The following is a 15,336-nucleotide window of genomic DNA, read 5'->3' as shown; positions in this document are numbered from 1 at the left end:
GACCGGTCACTCCTCACAGACGGACAGCTGGACCCTGCAGACTGTGACCTCTGACCTCTGCAGACACAAACATGATTGAAGCAGCTGTGATCACACAGACTGCAGATAATGCAGCTGTTTCCTGTCAGTAACATCCTCTTAGATTAGAGTTCAGCTTTTTACAGGAAAACTGGACAAAACTGATTTTTGTTACAAACTCATTTTCATTTCCTCTCAGCTCACAAACACAGTCAGACAATCAACCAGAGTCAACACTGATTATAATGTCAGTGCAGAATTATTTCTGTTACTCAGTGAGTTCAGCTCTCTGACCTCGTTGCTCCAGGTTCACCACTGAAGTTTGGAGGTTGATATTTGGACCCGTCACTCCTCACAGACGGACAGCTGGACCCTGCAGACTCTGCTCTGTCCTCCTCTTCCTCCATCATCATCTTCAGTCAGTCTGAGAGGTAAACCACAAACACTCAGTGAGTTCACATTAACAGGAGGAACTGAGTTACAGTCGCTGACCTCTGACCTGTCATGTGACCATGAAACCAGGTCAATATGTCTGTAGGTTCAGTCATCCAGGTCATGTGATCTAAGGAGCTTGGAGAGAAAAGAGACGTCTTTAAGTTTCTGGAAGACGTTTCATCTGAGAAGCTTCTTCAGCTCTAAAACCAAACGGTGGAGAGTCCCAGATATTTAAACCTGAGAGGGAAAGAAAGCATGTCGCTGACCCACCACTGATGTTATTTCAAGGAGGAAACTGAGAGCCTTTGCACCAGGAGCACAAACATCAGCTCCAGCAATGATCCACTGATGTGTTTTTATTCCATGTATGAATGTTGTTATTGACAGAGATGACGTTTGTGTGTCAGTGATGCAGTGACTGTTGTTGTTACCTGTACAGGCTGGTTAGACTCTATGAAACAGATCATACAGATCTCTGCATGTTAGAAGAGACTATTAAAGGTCATGAATGAGACAAAGGCAGGGAGGCGTCCTTTACAGCTAAACAGCAGAGTGAGAGAACAGCCAGCACCTCTACATTTATCACATTATACAGCACATGTATGATACTGACAGGGATGAGAAGAATTTAGTGATTCTGATCCCATCATTGATATTACTTATTGATTCTCAGTAGCTCTGCTCTGACAGTCACCACCATCACTGAGCAGCATATCAAAGACATTTGTGCACATTAACTGCATGTTGTGGCTCAAATGTTTGTGCATGTTGGAGGCATTTCCTCTTTGTTGTGATCAGTGTTGGTCATTACTCAAAACAGTCATTATTACACATATTACACAGAACACTTTAATTAAAAGTAATGGAGTACGTTACTTCATTACTCCTCATAACATTACTTTGATGTTAAAATGAACAAATGAGCATGTAACAACATAAAGCTGAGGTACAGCCCCACACACCAACACAGATCCTGATGAGGTCACGTGATGTTTCTCTGAGTGTTTATGAACACAAATCAAAGATGAAACAGCACAAAGACACTTCAAAGTGATTCTACTGTAGAAACATGAACAGGTAGAAACCTGCAGCCTGACTGCTCATCACTTTGTTACCTGTTCAAGTTCAGCAGCAGCAGCTCACTTTATCACGGTGCTGGTCTGGGGTCAGTGTTTACTCAGCTTTAACCTCACTCTGGCTTCTTGGCTAGCTTAGCGTTAGCTTAGTGTTAGCTTAGCATTAACATGCTGTCAGGTGTCTCGTGTGTAAATATTAATCACAGTGACAGTAAAGGAGGTAAAGGGCTGTGACGTCATCACGTACGCTGCGTCCTCTGTGGGCTCTGAGTGAACTCAAAGTACAAACTACAAGTACACAAACACGAACGTAGCTCAGAGTGGCGGACACACTCGGCCTCGTTGGTCCAGCTGTGAGTCCGTTACCGTGAACTATGGAGCGGCAGATTTGTGCTGAACTAAGCTGCACACAGCTGATGTTAGCCAGGAAACATTACACACTGACTTTAATGGAGAGACCGGAAATACAAACACACACAGTTTGTTGTGTGAAGAAATCAAACACGAGCTGAACAAACAGTAAAGTTCCTAAAGACAAACTGTTAAAGGAGGAAACAAAGCAAACTTACAGTTTCTTCACACACCAACAACAAGCTCCACTCCACGAAGTTCAGGAAGTGAAATTAAACTTTGAGCAGGAAGGAAACACCCAAAGAGACGTTTGAGGACAATCAGGAGCATTGGAACACTGTGCTGCGTTCAGTTGCACCTCGGAAACTCCAAACCTCTGGCAGGCTGTGATTTATTTCTGCTGGTTTTCCTGTTTGAAGCACAAACATCCGTCATCACTTTGTTGTTGTTCTTCCTGCAGCGTTTAAATATTTCAGCACTGAACTGATGTTTCTTCAAAGCTCATTTCAACCTGTTGAAGTCATGAATGAAAGTGCAGACTGAGAGTGGATCACATGATGTTTGAGGTGTGTCATGTGACATGTTCAGTGTTGTCACACATGTCTAGATTGTCCCTGATATCATAACTGCTCAAACACTGATGATTATATTTGAAGAATTATTCCTGATGGCAGCAAAGTTTGAATGGAGCTCTCTGTCTGTGCTGATTTGTCGCCCTCTGGAGGTCAAAGCACAAACTGCATGATGTCACTGTAACCACCACAGTGACAGGAAGTGTTTTTATGACTGAAACACTGAAATGATGCTAACGGCTGTCGTTAGGCTCACTGACAGCAGTGCTGATGTGTTCATGTCAAACACTGGCTCAGGTCAGACTCCTTCATCCTTCTCCAGCGTGAGGCCGCCCTCAGACCCACAGGAGCTCTGACCTTTGACCTCCTGACCCTAACCATTTTAGTCTTGTTGCATCTTTAAATGCAAATCCTGTGAAATGGTCAGGGGCGGCTCTAGAGAAATTTTCTTAGGGTGGCAAAATCAAAGCCTTTTTCCCCCAAACACATATGCAGGTGGTTACATGTGGTTAAAATGATTCAAATGCAGTAAGTATGCACGTTTTTCATATAAATATAGTCTATAACTTAATTATTGTCTGTACCCACATGATTACACACTTTAGTTACATGAAACATGTGAGTTTTGATGTTATGTACTGTACAGCCTGTATATTAAATACATATGTAGCCCAATAAGTATAAACTCCAGAAAGCTACACAACATGGGGCGCTTCATTTACAAACACAAGTCTAACTTAAGTTTCACTGTTTTTGTTAGAAAACAGTCACATTGTTGCAGCTTAAATGACACAAAATGTCAGAAATCTGCACTGTCATGAACAAACATGTAAACCTCATTTTTCATGATTTGTTGGATTCACCCTCTGAGGTCTGAAATACAACCGGACATTTGTGACTCCTTTGAGTTTACGTTTGTATTTCACCCTCAGATTGTTTCATTTTATTTTTTCCTCCTCTTGCTTTGTTTGGTATCTTTTCAGCTCAACTGAATTTAGTTGTTTTTTCACTGACATACTGCATTAGTATTACTATTACTATTAATGTAACTATTACTGATCTGAAATCACACAAAGAACCTAAAATCCTAGCAGTATTTTTTACTGTAAAAAAACCACAGACGTGTTGGGTAAATGTTTATAACTTGAAATGCAAATATAAATTGTACATTTTGTAAACAGATACAACTATTTATCTAAAAATGCAGCCAATACACCTGCTGTTTTTTCATTTTCTACAACCATTTAAAATAGCACTCACCTTCCTTCATTTCCACAGTGTAACATCCACCCACCTGTGTAAAATCAGAAATTCCCATGGTGTTGTTCAAAATGTGCTCTGGCACAATCATAAGCATCGCTTGCTACTGAAAACAAGAAGAAAGCCGTCCTGCTATGAGCTGAACCATTTGTTAATGTGGAGGGGGGGACACTATGGAATATATCCAGTTCTAGCATTTATATTCACTGCTGACTGTAACTACGCTCAAACTGTTAAACTTATTTTAATAAACAACACTGTCATATGCAAAACTGGGGTGGCACTTGGGGTGGCAAGGGATCATTTTAGGGTGGCACTTGCCACCCCATGCCACCCTTCTAGATCCGCCCCTGCTGATGAAGCCAACAGGTTCGCTTCATTTGCAAAAAGCAGATATGAGTTTCTGAGGCCACAGTCTTCTGTGGCAGAAGGGGAATCAGGGGAAGCCCTGGAGGAGTCCACCACCCACCAGAAACAGGTCTGAGCTCTCACTGCAGTTGTAAAGGGGCTACACAGCCCACATGAGGCTGAGGGATGCAGCCTTCTGTCAGACTGTCACTAACACAGAGAAACACCCGTGTACACTCATACTCATGGGCACATACACCAATCAACCTAACCCCACTAACTGCTCGTCTTTGGACTGTGGGAGCCAGAGAACCCAGAGAGGACCCAGACATGGGGAGAGCATGCAAACAGCTTAGATGTTGGATTTGAACCCAGAACCTTCTTGCTGTCAGGAAACAGTGCCAACCACTTTTCCACTGTGCTGCCTGTTTGACTCTGATACACCCATTTTTGAGCTCTTAAAAACAGCCCTCCACACAACAGAGACAAACCATAAAGGACTTTGTGGCTTGTAGCAACCGAAGAAAGTTTAAGGTGCAAAATAAAGAGGTTGAAAGGAAAGTAATAAAGGAAACATGTAATTATAACAGTAATGTTGGCTGTGTATCACGTGTGGCATGTCATTGTGGGGCTGGCCTCTGCTGGGATTGAGAATATGTGATGGCGGGGGCAGGGTTGGTTACTGGGGTTTATCCTGATCTCCTGTTTAGTGGAACTGTGCTCCTTTGAATCCACAGCACTAACCTGGCACACACACATAAAATGCATCATTGCTACAGAGCACAGCAGGACTCATTATGAGTGGTGGGGCAGGCTGGATGGTGTTGAGGAGTCGTATCGCAGTGACATTGGCTCCCCTGCTTCACTCTCTCCTGCCCCACTAATGCAACTCACTAATCCCTCTGTCCCCTTTAGGTGGGGCTCACGCTGACAAGATAAAATAAGCTGCACGACTGGTGGGTGGGGGCTGTGCTGTCAGCCCCCCTGGGTCTGCTCCTCTGTGATCCTCAGTGGGCCAGTATGCCTCTCCTGGTAGCTCCATGGGGGATGGTGTGGTGGGTTGGTGGGTGCCATGGCGACTATGTGCGGACTTCACATTTTTGTCTGCTGTGACAGCTCCTTGATCTGGGCGGGGCCAGTGGGGTGTGGGTAGGTCCTTTGTGGGGCTTTGGACGTTGCCTGAATATTGTCAGGCAGCTGGGTGCTGTGCCTCGACCCTTTCTTCCTTTGCATTTGTGGTTTGGTGCCATAAATGCACAACATAGAAGAGCCACCTCGACGGGACAACACTCAGCGGTTCATCTGTCTCTCTTCCACAGCATGTCTTTATCCTGTCTTCCTTCTCTCACCTCAACCAATCACAGCAGATGGCCCCGCCCCTCCCTGAGCCTGGTTCTGCTGGAGGTTTCTTCCTGTTAAAAGGGAGTTTTTCCTTCCCACTGTCGCCAAAGTGCTGCTCACAGGGGGTCATATGATTGATGGGTTTTTCTCTGTATGTATTATTGTACGAGCTACCTTACAGTATAAAGCACCTTGAGACGACTGCTGTTGTGATTTGGTGCTGTGTAAATAAAACTGAATTGAATTAAGAAACAACTCTTAGATTCCTCACATGATTCTCCTGTATTCCTACGGGACGCCAAGGTAATATAACATGGAAGTGTGTCGCAGTGCCTGGTGGCCACATGTTACCCATAAACTGTCAACCTGACCGTACTGTAGCTACGTCCAAAGACTAGTTAAAGATTAAAGCTTTTTGGGGGGTTAAATCTGACATAAATAAAGAAAGAATAACATTAAAGTCGATTCTTTTGATCACTGTAGTTCTACTTTGAGGATATGATGTGTAAAAACCCTCAGTTGTGGCTGGTGGATCTCACATTCCTGGTCTTTGTAATTCCAGTTCAATGAAGCCTCATTTTCACCTTTTTCCAGGTAAATTTTCCCAACTGTTCTAATGTCCATGCTGTGGCATTGTCCCATCATTTGTATTTCCTGTTAATGGATTTTTAATATGGTCTGGGAAATTACTATATATGAGTAACTTCCTGTTGTATTGCAGCTTAAGGCCATTGTCACTGAAATAAAGCCCAAGTTGTAATAGTTTGCATCCAGAACGAGGAAAAGGAAGAAACCCAAACACTGCTCAGTGGATGAGTCCGTCCTGGAATAAATACCAGGACAAAACTAAAAAGAAGAGCTTGTTTCCTCGAAGCAACAACAGAAAGCTCTTTGTCTCTACAGATGTTTCTGGGAAACACGTTAACAATATTTAAACATTTGTTCTTAATAAACGTTTTTACTTAATGATGCTTTATGATATTTCTATCTGACCTAATGCAGCAGCGTATCCACATGAACTCTGCAGTGTTTCTACCCAGAGGCCACCGTGGTCCTTCTTTACTAATGCTGAGGGTTTTCTCCCAGCCGTGATAGCCTTTGACAGGTAAACTGAGTCATTCCAGCCCAGTGCAAAAATAACCTCCCTGTCTGCTCTTAACTTCACGCATCGATGCTAAAACGTTGCATAACTGAACCTGCAGACTGTGATCCTGTAGCTGTCGAGGAGAGGGCTTGATGCCGTCCATCTTCTGCTCAATTAACAACGCCTGCAACCTTTTGAGCCTTGGTCCTGCTACAGTCACAAATATAACATCATCACTCTTTATTTGATCCACTACACTGCTGTCATTTCTCTGTTATGGCCCCACAAGGTCACTGAATTCTGTCATTCTTCTCCAATCCATGGTTTTCAGTCACTGGTGGGCAACATTACTCTACCACGACTGCAAACAGTGGACAGTTGGTAGGTAGTCCTGCAGGACGCCTGTCTCGAGCCAAGGCTACTTGGAACATCTCTCCATGGAGGAACAATGAAGACATGAAGAGAAACTATAAATCTTTGGGACTTGTGCTCCAACAGCTTTGTTTAAAGGCCTGAAAGTGGCGACGTCTCTCCCAGAGCTCCAGCTCAGTGACATCTATGTGTGCCTTGTATGCTTCAGCTGACGCTGCTGCCAGGATGAAAGCTGTCAAACCGAGCACAGCTACATGTTCCACCTGGATGGGTAAATAATGTGTTTGAGGTGAGAACAATCAGGAAAGCTCGCCAGCGGCTTTACTTCCTGAGGAGGCTGAGGAAGTTTGGCATGAACGCCAACATCACCTCAAATTTCTACAGGTGTGCAGTCGAGAGCTTGCTGACGAGCTGCATCACAGTTTGGTACGAAGCTGCTCTGCCAGCAGCCGTAAATCACTACAGAGGGTGAAGGCAGCAGAGCACATCACTGGCACGAGGCTTCCTGCCATTCAGGACATTTATCTCCAGCGGTGCCTCCATAAAGCACACAGCATCATCAAGGACCACAGCCACCCAGCACATCAGCTGTTCTCCTTGTTACCATCGTTACAGGAGTCTGTCTGCTCGGACTACAAGACTCAAAAACTGTTTCTACCACCAAGCCGTACGACACCTCAACCACAACACTTAAACACACACAACACAGCACTCAGAAGCTACCTGCAGCTTCACAAGTACTCTGTTTAATCTGCACTGGTCACTCCACTTTATTGTCATTGATATTTATATTTAAAAGTGCAATACTGAAATTTTCTGCTGCTCATTCCTGTGCAATGTCCCATCTGCCCTCCCGTCATATTTCTCTTCAAGATTTTCTTATTTAATCACTAGTGTACATATATTTATAGATACAAATATATTTAGTCATCTTTTCTCTTTTACCATGTCTCTCTACTATTTTTCTATTTTCTTTATTATTTTATTTTATTATATTTTCTCCTACTGTATCAAGCTGCCGAGTGACTGCTGCTCGTCAAACACATTTCATTGCAATGTTGACCCTGTGCTAACTTGCATATGACAAATAAAACTGAAAACTGAAAAGAAGAAACTGGTCGTTGTTAAAGGAAAGGTAATCTCCACATAAGCAGCTTAGATGACCTTCCACGTGTAAATCTTACAATGTGTTGACTTGGACATGAACAGTGTAGGACCAGAAAAGTCCCAGCAGTGTTAATTTGTCACATTAATGTAAAATGAAGTATTTTTCTGATGTTGGGTTAATCGTTCCTACAGTTTAAATGAGCCGTCACTGATGTTCACATGTGGCAGCCATACTCTACGGCTTCTGTAAATAAACACTGATTACTGAATCCAGTTTTGGCTACATTAAACTCAAAGACGTTCAAAGGATGGCTGGAAAGCTACAGACTGCAGTACTGTTTGGCACCAGTAGCAAAGTATGTCTGTTGTGGAGTTGTAGACATGTAACTTGAACATGTTTGTAACTTTTTACTAGCATTTTGTTTACTATGTTTCAGATCTATGGCACTAAATGGGGGACTGACCACGTTTTTGACCTTGACTGGACTTACTGGGTCCAGTAAAGATATCATAGCCAAAGGTGGCTCTGCTTCCAGTTCTGGCTTATAGGAAGATCTCTGAAGGTTGGGTGTAATCCTCTCCTGACTTTGGATCACTCTCTTAGATCTAAACCTCCAGCTCTGGACTCGCCATCCTCAAAGACTGCTCCATAAGAACACAGGCATGTGTGAACAGCCCACTCCTCCTTTGGTCAATGGCACACACTTTTAGACGATGTGTATTCAGCATCTGGCAAGAGTGGAATCAACTGGGGCTCTTTCTAAATTGGCGTCACCATTGATTGTGGTGGTGGCAGCAGCTCATTCTGCTGGCTCTGTGTAACAGGGTCATAAATCACATTGTTATAATGTGTTCTAAACCCCCAAACTGCTCCTTTTATACCTGACTTTTAGGACCTCCAAGCCTGTAGTTGTGTTCATTATCAGTTAGAGCCCCTCCTCGTTCTTTTCTTCTTCTTCGGTGCAATCCTATAAATACAGTGTACCCCTTTTGCCTCTCCCCTTTTCTACAATCCCCCTGTGGGAGAGGTGGGTGTCATTTCTTTCCAACACTTTAAAACACACATATAATGCATATTTAGCCACCTGGATGTTTCTGGTTGCAATTTTAGTTCGATTATTGTCATTATTAAGCCTGTTTTTGTTAGATGTTATAAGTGTGTCGTATGTGTGTATCATAAATGTGTTTTAGGCGCCATAAATGCTAGCATGAATATATACTCCTTGCTAGCTTGGGAGCTGTGGTGGGTTGAACTAACCCTCTTCCCCACTGTTTGTATTTGGTCGTAGGAGCTGGAGTGGGCAAATTATTTACTGGGAGGTCTTTCTTTCTTTTACCTTTTTTATCAGACACAACGCAGAATCACACCGGTTACATCTGCAGCTCATCCATCACCTGTTCTTCCCATCACTTAATGTTTTTGCTGCAAGACGTTGGAGTGAGTGCCATCTATTTTGCTGTTGTTTGGAGGCATTTTAGTTCAGTGAGAGACAGGAGGTCACGCAACAAACTGCTCAAACGAGTGGAAGCCGCTGCCCTCTGCTCGTCAGCTGGGAAACCTGGATCTCCCTTGTTGTGTTAACAGACCTCTCTGCATTGAATCATACCTGTTATTAACCTCTGTCTCTCTTCCACAGCATGTCTTTATCCTGTTTTTCTTCTCTCACCCCAACCAATCACAGCAGATGGCCCCGCCCCTCCCTGAGCCTGGTTCTGTCGGAGGTTTCTTCCTGTTAAAAGGGAGTTTTTCCTTCCCACTGTCGCCAAAGTGCTTGCTCATAGGGGGTCATATGATTGTTGGGTTTTTCTCTGTATCTATGAAGCGCCTTGAGGCGACTTTTGTTGTGATTTGGCGCTATATAAATAAAATTGAATTGTCAGGGTCAAAGTTCAGAGGTAAGTTTGTTTAGCAAATGAATGACAATAAATCATACATGTTTGCTGATTCACAGATTGACAGCCCGGAGGAACAGGGCTGTGTCATTCCTGTGATGTGATTCAGCTTTATTTTAGTATTCATTTATTTTATTAGCTTTATTTCAGCCACTCAAACAAAACAACATTATATTAAAACAGAGTGCAGGTCTCATCCAACCATAGTTAAATATGTGCCAACTGAATCAGTACGTTTCATGTAGAAATATGTGTGGCAACCTTTTGTTGCAGCAATGATCTCAAAACACAAGGGGGGCTAAGATGAATGTCTGCTGTGAGGACAGGGGGTGTGCATGTGCTCAACTCACGTGACACGTCATTTACGCAACATTTGGTCGATTTAAAAGTTACAGTGAGATAAAATCATGTTATGGATTGCACTCAGTATATTGTGCCGACATGGTGAGATTGTGTCTGTCGAGCCGAGGAGAGCGTCGCAGTGCCAAAAGCTGTAAAATGAACTAACTCATTTAGACAGCTGTTAGCACAGGATTCTCCTTATGGGGACCTGATATGTTTAATATGCTGCTGAGAATATAGCCCAGAAGAAGCGTATAGTATAGCTTTTATTTTGAAAGAGACATTTCTCTGTAATAAACTCTCTTTTCCAAAGATGAGCGATTCCTCCATCAGATAGATTTTTTTATTATTATTTTGTTGTTTCAGCAACATTAAATTTAAAAACTGTACGTTTGAGTTAAAATATATATTTATAATTTTAATAAATGACAAATTAAAAAGGCATGAACATTTTTTTGGTATCGAAAAAATATCGAACCGTGACACCAAAGTATCGAACTGAACCGAACCGTGAATTTTGTTTGTCGTTGCACCCCTAATATATGTGTGTGTGTGTATTTATACATCAATCCATTTTCTTGCTTATGGAGTTCAGGGCCTGGGACCTACTCCATGTCAGCTTTCAGTGTTTATGAACATGAACATTATGAACTCATGACTCCCTTGGGAAGCCTATGGTTTTTCATAGGCAGGGGATATTTGTTTTATCACAGTTCATTACCAAACAGAGCAGGGTTCTAATTGATTTGTGGCTTTTAGGATATTATGTACAGGTGTGTAAAAGTGGAGTGAATATAATTACAAACAGCAATGCTAGTGGAGTGATGACAGACAGGGCGGTTGGGGGGTGGTGAACAGTTTGCCAACAGTTCTGCCCCTGTAGAGAAGGACATCTGCCATTTCTTTTTCCTTTTAGTCAAACAATTCAGGTAGTGATGAAAGAAAATCAGACTGTGGCAGTGCTTGCAGCAGGTAACGGAGTGATAATGCAGAGTTTTTACTGCAGTGGACAGTCCCTAGTGTGACCATCGCTGGAACCAACCAGCTGATTTACACCATGGCAGCAGTCATCAGTGAAGTTCTTGGCTGCAACATGAACAATCTCAAGTAGCAATGCTACTAAACTTGCTGGAGAACTTTTAGTTCAGGCCACTTGATGAGTTTCACACAGTACTGCATATTATTTTATTAGGTTGGCACAAATGTAGGATTGTGTTTGTGATATCACGATGTGTCTGTTTCCTTTTCATATTACACTAAAGAGATCATCGCCTACAAGCCTCCGTAAACGAACAGCATGTCTATAAAAGCCCATTCATCATCCAGCCCTCCTGCTCAAACACAACCATGTAGCGCTCATCCCTCCACCCGTCTCATTCAGCATCCACACACATGTTGCAGGGAACGGGAAATAGAGTAGAGCAGCAAAGCTTGATTTCCTTTAGGATTGGTTAAACTAAAAGACGTTGACAAGGAATTTTAAGGGTTTTAGGAAGCATAAAACCGAAATCAGTTGTATTGGATACGAGTATAAATGAGTGCTTAGGCTCATGCAAGAAAAAACATCTTAGACAGGATATGACAAAACGTACTGTGATACAATTCTTCATTACTACAGCTCATTGAGTGCTTTTGTAAAAAGTCAAATCTGTGTGCTCCATTAAACCCTGTAGAAGTTGTTTCGAATGCTGACAGTGGACAAACAAAGTTGTCATTTAGCTTAAACATTAACAGTAGAAAAGGCCCGATAGGAATCTAACATCCTTGGAATCAAGCTGTGGGAGTGAGTTTTGAAACCTTTCTGTAGGACTGCTTTAAACTTGCCTTCTTGGTGATGTGTTGTCTGATGTCTTGTTTGACTTGAGCAGATTCTTTACGTGCTTTAAGTTTCTAACACATTTGCTTTAACCAGTAATTGAAACTGCTGAGTAGGAAGTACTAAAGTGGGTGTTGAGCATGTTGGGTGTGTTCTTATTACCTGTTTCGATGTTTTCTTTTAATTGAAAGCGTTTCATGAATATGAAATGCTTCTGCGTAATGTTAAACGTTATAAAATATTCTTATGATTTAAACTCTGTATTCATGGCTTATTCTTTCCTGGCCTTTCCTGTAAGCACTTTTATGCTCGGTGGTAAAATATCACAGAACTAGCAGTTTGGCGAGTGTCATACCGCCTGGATTAGTGGCTCAGCTGGTAATTCAGAGATTTATGTAGCTGAGTTTGCTGTGTCATGCTGATTTGGGGAGACTGGACACAGACCTGAGTCATTCTCTTCTGGGTGATCACAGTGGTTACTCTCCTCCCTTCCTCATCTCACCCTGCAAAGAAATCTGCCTTGACCTCTTCCTCTGTGTTAGTTTGCTGTCCTTTCATTAGCTAGCATTAGGTCTGTCTCATTCTCCTCTCCTCCATGAATTTATCCCCACTGATCCCATTACATGCTTGTCCTGCAGACACACCAGCAGATGACAAACCATCCATTATCTTGGACGGAGGTACACGTAGCGATGAATTAGGCAGCAATAAAGCTTTTATTCAGCTGCAGTTATTTGTCTTTCACAGAGATACGTTGGGTTGAACACTGTTGCACTGCTGTAATAGAAACATGTACACACTAGTGATGGGTCGGTCGCGAACGAAATGGCTCTTAGAGCCGGATCTCTGACATGAACGACGCGAGTCGGCTCCTAATCTATTTAATTGTGTTGTGGTTTGCAGTGTTTTGTGTTGTTTTCACTTTAAATTTGTAAAAGGAAAAAGCTGAAAATTTAAATAGTTAAAAGTTGAAATGTGAATAGTTGATTTTTGTATTATATGATTTATTTATTACATTTTATGTGGAGTGAATAAATAAAAGTATATTTACGGTGGCCCCTACAGACAAAACACATAAAAACTCCAAAACACGTAAAAACTCCAAAACACGTAAAAAATCAGAAGGACATAAAAACTCAAAACACGTACAAAAGACAACAGACGTGCTCCAGGATGCTGGGCGCAGTGTTGAGCTTTTATTACCTCGTGGCTACACAAGCCAGCAAGTACCAACGACCGGATTTGGTGTGTGGTAGTAACAGGTAAATGAACTTTTTTTAAATTATTTGACTATATATGAGTGCTTGTGTATAAATACACAAACAATACACACATGCTTTCAATTGTGTAATTTAGGTGATCTAGTAGCTCTGCTTTGGAAGTTCAGTTCATGCTAGAAATGTGTTTTGGAGTTTGTACGTGTTTTGTCTCTAGGGGCCACCGCATATATTTATATATAAACATATATAAATAAAACCACTTTTTTTTTTTACATTAGTAATTCCTTTTGTGCATAATTTTATATTATTGTTAATAATAATGTAAATTATAACAACAAAACAACCTGAAGAGCCGGTTCTCTAACAAGAGCCAGAAATCCCATCACTAGTACACACTGACTATAACATCAAATGTGAAGTCGTGCAGGCCGTGGTCATTTTTTAACATGTCTCTTCCAGATTGGACGTGACCTCACATTTATCAAACATACTTTATAAAATCAAACAGTTAGAAATGACATTCATTACTTCATTATGTAACATGTGATCTAAACAGCCCTCACAGCACATTTGTTTCCAAAGCAAAGTAAATTGAAATAATTGTGCCAATAAATTAGATTTGAAAGCTCTTATTCTAATTTTCTGTTTTGATGATATTTGGGATATGCTGTTTATGTAGAACAGCTAAAACTAGTTCTTTATATTCCCATATAAATGATAAACACACATTATTTACAAAACACTGCCCGGTGGACGCCAAAGGACGGCCTGTTTTGATCACGCTGGGATCTTTTTGGAGCGCACATTTTTGGTCTACGATCAAAGCTGCCACACCACGCTGGATTAATCTCCCAGTAGCTGAGTTTATGAAGTCATAAGAAAGGAATGTCCCACACGTTCCTGGTGTTACACCATATTTGGACTGGGACACCTTTGCTAACCTCTGTTGCTCAATGACACACTGATTTGAATCTGAAGGCGCTGGCGACATATTTGCAGCAGTGTGGGTTCACAGAGGCTGTTTAGACTCTGAGCATGTGACACACCAGTAGCGTGCCACACTGGGCCTCTCGGGGTGGTGTACAGTGTCACTGTGTGTGTCTATTTAAGAGTTTGTCGTGTAAATGAGGACAACCAAGATATGTGAAGTATAGAGTGGTGTACCACAGTGACAGGTTAATGTCAGTGTGAGTGTGTAGCAGTTTGTGTGGCCAGAGAAGGTCAGCAGCCTCCAGAGGACAAAGCGCTTGTGTTCTTCCACAATCGCCCGTTTGATCAGACAGATCATTTGGCATCTGTCAGGCTAAAAACAACAACACAACATAAAACCAAGCATACGCTCTGCAGTCCTGCAGCTAACTCCTGACAGTCTGTCTGCTGTAGGCTGAAGAAATCAGGGGCTCATTCATCTGCACCTGTCAGCGTCTTTATGCTAACAATAGATCAAACAGTATGTGTCCACAGAATGTGTAATGTTGAAGGTTACCGTACATCCTTATCTCCAGCACTGAGAATCAGTTATCACTGATCGCTGTCTCTGCTTTGTTTTGACATATTTCATATTTATATATTTCATATTTATAAGGTAAATACCCTACAACATTACAGAGAAGAAGAAGTAACCCCAGGCTTGGTGAGGGGCAGCCATCTGCCGTCACCAGCTGGAGGTGATGAGTGGAAGACTCGATAGGCCACTCTTATTTTCATCCACTGCTTCGTTACCTCGACACGATGTTTTGGATCATCGTCATGCTTGAACATCCATCTTCATGGGACGAAGGTTCCTCGTCACAGTACGATACGCGGTCCTGTCTATTGGCCCCTCCATGCAGGGAGGTCATGTTGTGCTCTTAGCAGAAAAGTGACCCATGTTTCCACCGCTTTACTGTGGGGGTGGTGTTCTTTGGTTTTTAGTGATTGTGAGGAAGTTTTCACAGACAAACCGTCACAAAAAAACCCATTAAGTGCCAAAATAACATAAACCTGTAGTTTTAAATTTTTAAAAAACTTCTCAACAGAAAATCTGTTTAAACAAAAAGGTTTTGAAGTGCTTTTTAAAAGAATTGACAGAGTCAGCTGTAGACTGGTGCAGAGCCTTGGT

The sequence above is a fragment of the Maylandia zebra genome, unplaced genomic scaffold, assembly GCF_041146795.1.
Source record: "Maylandia zebra isolate NMK-2024a unplaced genomic scaffold, Mzebra_GT3a scaffold11, whole genome shotgun sequence".
Taxonomy (NCBI): domain Eukaryota; kingdom Metazoa; phylum Chordata; class Actinopteri; order Cichliformes; family Cichlidae; genus Maylandia; species Maylandia zebra.
Note: the sequence above shows the minus strand (reverse complement) of the source record.